This window comes from Quercus robur, chromosome 5 (genome assembly GCF_932294415.1).
Source record: "Quercus robur chromosome 5, dhQueRobu3.1, whole genome shotgun sequence".
NCBI lineage: Eukaryota > Viridiplantae > Streptophyta > Magnoliopsida > Fagales > Fagaceae > Quercus > Quercus robur.
Window position 1 is genome coordinate 14259919 of NC_065538.1, and position 9788 is coordinate 14269706.

Genomic DNA, 9788 nt, shown 5'->3' on the forward strand with positions numbered 1-9788 from the left:
AAGTTTCAATTCCTATAAAAATCAAATGCCTTTATCTATACTCTGAAATTTCCAAGAAAATAAAAGAATTCTTGAAATTTATTTCTTTTCTCTTATTATTAGCAAAAATAACATGGGACGCAAACAAAAAGAATTAATAAATCATTCAGAGGAAAAAAAAAATCCAAAATGACATATAAAGACTAAACGAAGCTTCATCTAACTTTTGGCATGTAATAATAAAAAATCTATTCGAAATTTTCATGAAATAATAAGATTAAACATGATTATGGTGTTTTTCAACCTACATGTTGATGCTAATTGCATCAAGTTCACATGTAGAATGTAGGATGCTCCTTTCCTTCTTCTAGCTTCTGCCTTTGCTTTATGGTCTCCATAATAATCCCAACATATATGATGGATAAGACACTCGGACAATTTTTAGAAAGTAAAAGAAAAAAATGCTAACACTGTATATTAATATTTTACAACATAACTAAGCTCAACCATAATGAGCATCTCCTCCAAAGCCTCAAAGCACTGTCTTCCTTATCTTCAGCACTACCAAACACTAAAATAGCAACCACCAGATTGATAACCTCTAAACAATTGCTCTCTCCATGACCACCCAAAATCTCTTTCACACCATGCTGCTAGCACTGCAGTGACATCCACCACCTTTAACAATGATCACCACATCTATTATCATTAATGTAATGCGTCTCTTATTTACATATGTACTGACTAACAATGATTTTTTTTTTTTACACTTTGAAACAAAAGGGAAACAAATAAATATTTGAAGTAAAAATAAAAACTTTCAAAAGGGTTAACTAATTGGTGCCTTCATAGAATTTACCTCTATGTTGCAAAATAAACAGGAAATGCAACAACAACACCCTGTAAAAGAGAACTGAACAAAGTAAGGAAAAATGACACATCTCACCATATAAATGACATTTTGTAATAAGAAGACTGCCTGAAACGTCATTAGTTCAAGCTAGAATTTCTTGATAATCTTTTAAAACAACTTAAAAAAAAAAACAAAAAACAAAAATATAATGCAGCAGAAAAACTACTTGGCAATATGGTATTTCTTTCATGGATCAATTTCAAGCGTGTAAAAACTCAAACCTAAATGCCGCATCTCACCTGAATATTGAAACCATTCATTCAAGACAAAAGAAAACACCTTCCTTCCATCCTTTCAATAGTCACTACAACTGCCATATGATCTACTACTTTGCTGCTCTGCCCCATCTCTTCTCTGCAACATCATTTTGTAAAATCTGAAAGTTTAGAGTGTATAGCAATTTATAATGTTTTCTAAGTGAAATTTTGGTTTTCGGGTTTTCTGTATTGCAATCTATTATGATTCTAGTTTCATAACATAATTGAGAGCATTGACATACCATACACAAAGAACACAATTGAAGGATGATTCTTTCATGGACCAATCTAATTACGATTCTAATATCATAACATGATTGAGAGCACTAATAGAACATACACCGATACTACTTTTTTTTTGCAGGGATATCCAAGTGAGAAGAATTTAAAAAATAGAGCAATCATAGTAAATCTAATTTGTATAAAATTTCACAATAGATTTCCACTAACTTTTAAAAAGGGGCCATTCAGAAACAACAGACCCAAAAAAATAAAATTTTAAAATAAAAATTTGGTGTGGCTTTGATTATTAAAGATTTGTGTTTTGAGTGACAGAGCAAATCTTCATCTTACTCTAAATGGGAAAGCAAATTCAAAATCAAAGTGACCAAAATGGGCAAACTCTAAGCCAAGCCAGATACCCTAAACAAAACAAATTCTAACCAAAATCCCTCGAACCCAAATCTAACCCATATGTTTAAACTAATTAAGCAAAACTACTCCTAATCAAAAAACCTATATCATATCCAATCAAACCAAAATACCTGAATCTAAATCATAAATTATGCACAAATGATTCTCCCAAAAAAACCCCTCCATTTGTAAAATTAAAAACAGAACTTTACCTAGAGCGATTCTGGTAGTCAGAACTTGTAATGGCACCCCTCTGATTTATAAATCAATCCAACCAAATAACCCAAAACTATGTCATATTTCATTCTCAAATCTAAGAAATAAGGAAAAAAAAAAACCCTCTACCGGTGTTAGTCCAGACGATTTGATGGTAACGATGCGCCTTATGGATTGTATCTTTGTGTCCTTGCAGTTCCGGTGGTCTGAGTATGGCGAGGGAATGATCAGTGGTGGGAAAACTGATGGAGATGGCCAGCTTAGATATTTCTCTCTTGGTGTGGTTGACAAATTCTCTCCCCCTCTCTAACTTTGAATCTCTAAGCCTTTTCGTATTTTATTTGTGAAAATGTCAGGTTCCATTGGTTTGAGTATGGCAAGGGAATGAGAGGTGGGAAGAAAACTGATGGTGATGGCCAGTCTTTTCTTATTTCTATCTTGGTGTGGCTTATGATTACAAACTCTTTTCTCTCGATCTCTCTTTCTCCTTCTCCATGTAGCAATCCTTTTTATTGTAATTTATTGATTTAAGCCCTTTTTTTTTTTTCAAAAAGAAAAAAAAATAAAAAATAAACTGAGAGGCTCTCTCAAGCAGTGTTTTAATGTAGTGAAACACTATAATTTATCACTTTTTAACTATGAATGTGGTAGAATTTAAAGTAAGCATTTTTTTCCCATGTGGCAGCACGACCTTAATTGCAAGGAAGGCTTTTACTATTATATATAGTATATGCTATATTGATTTAACTATTAATCCCAAATCTCAAATTACTTTTTAAATATATAATAATAGAAATAGGATACAAGTGATAACCTAGTCTATGTAATCACCTCCCCCCATCCCAATATATGCCTATCTCAAAACTAGCCTCATCACATGCACTTCGCGCATGTGATTTGGCTCTTTTTATTTTTTATTATTATTTTTTTATATTAGTTTAGTGTTATAATTTTTCATTCATCTCAATTTGGGAGTGTTATGTTTTCCAATCACAAAATTGATTCCCTTATTTTTATTGATATTCAAAGGTTAGCAATTACACAATCATTGAATTAAGAATTTGAAATTAACTTTAAGTGATAAATCTAATCAAAGTAGCAATAGCATAATCAAGAAAGCAATTTTCATAATTTTAAAACCATTGAGGTTTTCCAAGAACATTACTGCTTTTAAGAGTTCCCCAAGAGGAGCCAAACAATTTTGAAATTGATTTTGGCTTCCGAAAGATAACACACTATTACTTTGTTGGGTGGCAAGCCACTTATAGCAATTTGGACGAGTGTCCCAATGCTCCATAGTGATGACTGAAATGAGGTTTCTTTGGTTGAATCTTCTTATTAGTGGAACAATGAGTGTTCTGCTTACTCTCTTTAACAACCTTTGTTAGGGACATATTCTCTCTCTCTCTCTCTCTCTCTCTCTCTCTCTCTCTCTCTCTCTCTTCCCTTCAATCAAGGGTTTGATGTGGTGGTAGATGTGGCAGATCAGGGCGGTGCCGAGGTGGCCGGAAAGGAGTTTGGCAGAAACTCTTTCTTCTCTCTCTCATTCTATGAAATTTTTTAATGGGGTTTTGGGGTTTGTTATGGCTGTGTGGGTCAGGAGGTGATTAATTTGGTTGTGGGTTTCTCTATATTTGATGTTCGTGGTGGTGAAGAGTTTCTGTGGTGGTGGGGATGGGTGATTGATGGTGGTGGTGGTTGATGATATAATCTCATGCATATGCATGTATTCATTTAAAAATAAATCTAACAGTTTATAAAAACCCTTGAAGTTCTTAAAAAACTATTTTGGTAGTGCTCCAAGACACCTTTTATTATTCAACCATATAAGAGAATCTATTAATATTTATCAATCTTAATTACCTCTAATTTTGTTCCCCCCAAAATTACCTTTGATTTAGTAAAAATTCTAACTCGTGAAGATATCATTTGAAGTACCATACACTCAAAAGGCTAGAAACTAGTAGGAGAAACTGCTATTAGGAATTTTTTGAAATGGAGCTAAATTTAGTGTATTATATTAGAAATAACAATCATGAGTAAAAATCCAATTTCATACTAAATTAAACTAATAAATACATTTGGTTGCTAAGCTCCATTGAAAATGCCAAAATTATCAATTGAGTTACAAGAAACTTGGCTCAACTAGGATAGTTATACAGTGCCATAACATAAAGCTTATTACATCACATTTGGTTGCTAAGCTCCATTTGTCAATCGATCTTCAAAGGTTCTTAAAAAGGAAAAAAAAAAAAAAAAAAAAAGCCTAATAAAAGAGCCACATTCCATTAAATACTTTATTTGTTTAAATAACATGAAATCCTTTAATTTAGATCTTAAGAATATGTTAAGCAGCAATCCATACTAAGCAATCGAATAGCAATGCATATCTAACATACAAGCACTTTGGATTTCAAGAAGTATTTTTAAAAGTCCCTTAATTTAGTTGTTTCAAGTGCAAATAACAAATGAATATATCTTACAATTCTAATTCATTAAAATTGCAACATTTACGTACGACCCAAGAAAAAAAAAAAAGTTCACCCAACTGAATCATAAACAAAAAATTTTCATATTCGAGCAAAGTTGTACATCTTTTGGAACATGGTATAGAACTCCAACAACCATATAATGAAAACAATGAGAATCCTTAAACTAGTATTATACATTGTCACTATTAAACTCTTCTTTTTTAAGCTTAGCCTTCCTAATTTCGGGAACTGAAACAAAGTTTCAATTTAATTTTCTCTCTTTTCCCCCCTAGAATTACAGCCTCAACACCCCCCCGCCCTCCCCCTCCTCCCTCTTTCTTTCTTCATTTTCCTTAGCACCTTGCACCCATACGAATATACAATCCCCAAAAAACATTGCTAAGCTACCAAACCTAAATCAACATTCTCCCAAATTAGGTATAGAATCATGTTCAACCACACACCTTTTGGTCGATTTTGTGCCTCTGTTGATTTATGATGGTCTAATTGCATAGATATCTTATAGCCATCAAACTCTTTGCATTTCTAGTTTCACGGGAATTGAGATTATAAGTTTGAGCGTAGGGTTTAGGATTTAGGATTTTATGCTTTACGATCTAGGATATAAGGTTTTGGGTTTATATTTTTTTATTAATTTTTTTTATTAATGATTTTAGGAATGAAATTAGGGTTTTGAGCTGAGTTTAGGGTTTAATTAGGGCTTTAAGCTTTACAATCTAGGGTTTAGGTTTCCAGGTCTATGGTTTATAGTGTTTGAGCTTAATATCACATAAAACTAAGATGCACATTGTTTTAGATTGTAGTGTTATGATAGATTGACCCCAGTTAATTAATTCAATTACCCAAGTTGATTAATTAGGTCAAATTACATGCCAATTGTGGAGGCACCAACTAATCACCAAATAAATTAAATGCAGTGGAAATTAAATTGACATGGTGATTTGTTGACAAATGGGGAAAACCGTTCACAAAGCAAAAACCTTACCGGTTGAATTTAAGGTCACCAGTCCTAAGAATCCACTAATTAATAACAAGTGGTTTCAAGTATAAAGAATCTTACCACTATCCTGGCTTATCCCAAAATACTAACCTACAATGGTACCTTCACTCCAATACCCAATTGGACTTGATCTTGTAGTAACCTTCTTTCCTTTGTTGTACAAATCTCCAATCTGTGACCAACTCCTTTGCACAGATCCCAGTACGTGACTAACTCTAGCAACTTGAATGATTGTTGTTGGTTGGAAAGTTCTTCATTTCATAAACGATGAAGATCAGGAATTACTTGGTTACAAAACCCTAAAGCGTACAAATGTAGTAGCTTCATACAGGGTATATGAGTTCTAGGTCTCTGTTTCCATACTTGATGACTTTTAGAATAAGCCTTATATATGACTAGTGCTGTGAGAAAAGAAACCCTAATCATCCAAGTCATCATGGGCTAAATTTCAAATCTAGAAATTCTAAAATCATAGATCTCGATAGATCGAGCTTGTGTTGAGCTTTTTCATTTATCATTGATAGCAGTATCTGTTGAATTTCTATTGAGACTTAATGAATCAGCTTTTTTTTTTTTTTTCACTTGTTTCTTAGATCAATCTTCATGTCTTCAAAGATACCACTCGATATGTTTGAACAACATACTTCTTAATATATTAAATCCAACTTAGATCTATCCGATTACAAGTAAAGTGCGTTTTGTCAAAGAATTAACCAATTACATAGAAAATATGACCCTAACACAGATGATGAAAACAACAAAATAAAGAATGAAAGAAAAAGCAGTAGATTTAAAGAGCTTTTTACAGGAGTTTTAAGTATCTGAAAATGACCAGGTATTTATCAAAATTGATCAAGCAATACTTGATCTAAGATCCTTATTTCGGAAAATTCCCATAACGAATAGAGCATTATGGATTCCTTACAAGGCTGGTTCCTATTCAAGTGCAGAAACATGGGAATACATCAAAGCTAGGCTCCCAACAGTAGGATGGTGGAAAATCATTTAGATCTCTCAAACTCTCTCAAGAAATTCATTCTTTTGTTGGCTAGTAATTAATGAGGAACAAATTAGAAAGAATGTTGCATAGGGTTACACAGTTCATCATTCAAATTGTGTATTCTACAGAAAAAGTCTCTGGAATGTAGAGCACACTTGTATTTTGAGACTTTGAGTGCTCTTTCACTGGAAGGAAAAATGTGAGAATGAGAACGTAAGGGGGATAAAAGTATAAGTAAAGAATTTTCTTTTTCTTTTTCTTTCATGCTTGTTTGGTAGAAGGGCACACTTCATTCTCACATGCAAGCAGTACTCTGTTACATTAAGAATATCAAATAATTTAACTCTATCATAATAGCTTTAGTGCCAAACACGAGACAATCTGTTCCTTAAAAATAATTTAAGATGTCTAAAAGTAATCTTATAAATCATTCAGTTTTACAAAATTCATCTAAGAGGCAATCTCCAAGAGTCACATCTAAGAGGCTATTTCTAGGAGTTCTACTTCTCTAAAACGTAACTAAGAGAGATCATTGTATATGCATGCATATCCTCTCAAGGTCACAATTTGGACACTCTTCAAGGAATGCCACCAACATGAAATTGGAAGTTCTCCAAAGTTTTTGCATATTCAGAAAAATACTTGTACAAAATCTCTCTATCTGCATGTCCTTTAAGGCTTTCAATCTTGACAGTCTTCAAGCAATGCCGCCAACATGGAAAAGGTAGGAACTTGCAACAACTAGGATTCTCCTCTTTATAAATAGGTTTTCGACATGAGAACTGAAAATACAAGCAACTTGTTAGTAGACATGGCAAAACGGGTCAGAAAATTCTAACCCGAACCCAATTTTTTGACCTGAAGCAAAAACAGGTTGACCTGTGACCCAACTCGACCCGACCCCAAACTATTTTTCAAAACTTTTTTTTTTTTGGGGTAAAAAAATTAAATTAAATTAAGACAATATTGGTTTAATTGTTTGTTGTGAGTTTTAAGGAAACAATTTAGACATTTACATAACTGTATGTAAATTAATTGAAAGATGAATAATTGAGCATTCTGTAATGAGTAAAAATTTATAAATATCAAATAGCAAAGTACATGCCAAGATAATCTAATTACAGTACAGTTAAAAACATAGATTTAAAATTGTAGACATGTATGAAAAACATTTACAAGTGTGAAAATAGTGAAGCCAAAGTATCAAATTAACATAAATTATGAATGTTTAGACCTATTTTTTAAAAATTTATGTCCAAATAAACGGCTTTTCAAAATAAATTATGATATTTCCTAGAGTGTGTGTTGCTTAACAATAATATGATATTCATAAAAAAAAAAAACCATGTATAAATAAGTAAACAATCAAACTTTAATATTTATCTCAAATTGAAATAGAATGCCAACCACAATTGACAATAGATTATAAAATTAATTTTCAAGATTGTAAATTTCTTATATGTTTTTATTCTTTGTCAAATGAATTATCCAATAAGTCATTTGTAATTTTGTTTTATATTTTGAGATGTCGATATTGTGTAGAAATAAAACTTGTGTATTTTTTTTACTTATCTTTGTGTTATTTTGTTTTAGATAGTAATGTTCGGATTTGTATAATTTTAAAATTATTGAATAAGTATTAATAAGTGTAATTCATTCTTGATATAAGTGGTGAATTCAAAGTAATGAATTTTACATTAAGTAATTTGTTGCATGACTTTCTAAATGGCAAATACATGTTGTTTTCTTAAAAAAAAAAAAAAAAAAAATCATGTGAAAAATACGGGTCAAACCGACCCACAACCCGATTGACCCGAACCCATTTTTAACCTACTTAAAATGACCCGTAACCCATTTGACCCGCAACCTGATTGACCCGACCTGAACATGACCCGACCCGATCGTTTTGCCATGTCTACTCGTTAGCTACATAGAAAATTTCCATCCTCAACATCAACACTTTCATCAACTACAGTAGTAGCAGTGAAAGCAATGAAGTTTCCATCATCATCACTACCAGACTTATTGTTAGAAACTTCATCATCACTAAGGGTTATAGCCATAGCCTTACCCTTAGACCTCAAGAATGTAGGATATTCAGATTTCACATGACCATACCCTTGACACCCAAAACATTATTGACCCATAGAATTATTAGAAGGTTGACCAACTTTCTCTTTAGGTTTTTCAGTATTGTTCACCTTAGTGGGATCATTCCTCCTAAAGTTTCTAGGTTTAGCATTGTTTTTACCTCTTGCCCTTCTGTTGTTGTTCCTTAAGAAAGTTTCTAAAGTTTTTGGCAAGATAGGCAATCTTTATAGCAGAGAGTTCATCATCAAATTCATTCACATCAACATCATCAACAGACTTAAAAGCAATTGATTTGGATTTGCTAGTCTTAGGTAGGTCCAACTCATAGGATTGAAGAGATCCTACAAGTTCATCAACAGGGATGGAGTCCACATCCTTGCTTTCAGGGATGGAGGCTACACCTTATGTTTTTTTTTGTGCATGTGCTACACTTTCTCGAGCATAAAATCTTATGATATGCACTAGGGTGTTCATGAATGGCTAGTAAACAGTGGTGAGATGGTTATTTATTCCTTTCTCAATAAGTTCAAGTTCGTCAATCAAAGGCATGCGACTTCAAGATTAAGATCATGTGATCAAAAACTATAAACATCTCCCCACACAACATGCACTACAAAATTTCAACTAGTAAAGTGGAATAAGTAAACTCATCCAAGCTAAACAAAGTACATAAACATGTTATGTAAAAATAAATTGTCCAACCTTGATTTCAAATCCAAAACAAAAATAATGCAAAACACATTTTGCTTCCCTATATTTTGAAAAAAAAAAAAAAAAAAAACAATCCTAGAATGAAATGCATGAATGTTATGCAATGCAAATCCTAGAAAAACAAAGAAAACAAAACAGCAAAGAACAATGGTCACAAAGAGTAAAGCGATGAAGCACAAGGACCATGTCAAAAAGACTCAATTAGATCGAGCCTTTTGCATCCAAAACTTTTTAAATGCAACTCTAGCATTGGAGTTGTTCTTCACATTAGAATTCTGAGCAACTCCAGGATTGGAATAAAGATTTAAAGCCTTTACCAACTAACCAATAAGTACCATAGAATCTTGTGCTTGAGGCATAGGTACTTTTGGTTTATTTGCTCGCTTAGCAGCTTGCAACTTGAAACAGTTTGGACGAATATGCCTAGACTTTCCACAAAAATGACAAACCCATGCAGGTTTATCATGCAACTTGCTTTTAGGAGGGTTAGGAGCCT

The 9788-nt window shown here is 32.6% G+C and overlaps 1 long non-coding RNA gene across 6 annotated transcripts; it reads right to left on the reverse strand.

Annotated features, from left to right (window-relative positions):
* Nucleotides 1–213: 213 nt before the first annotated feature.
* LOC126725221 (uncharacterized) lies at nucleotides 214–2493 on the reverse strand. 6 transcript variants are annotated; one of them, XR_007655363.1, is made up of 5 exons: nucleotides 2128–2493; nucleotides 1995–2035; nucleotides 1132–1246; nucleotides 839–879; nucleotides 214–657 (listed from the first exon to the last, which is right to left on the reverse strand). It is a non-coding gene; the product is annotated as an uncharacterized LOC126725221 (long non-coding RNA). The 6 variants fall into 6 exon arrangements; XR_007655365.1 differs by having other exon boundaries at nucleotides 1132–1268; XR_007655364.1 differs by lacking the exon at nucleotides 1995–2035.
* Between the last annotated feature and the right edge of the window lie 7295 nt (nucleotides 2494–9788).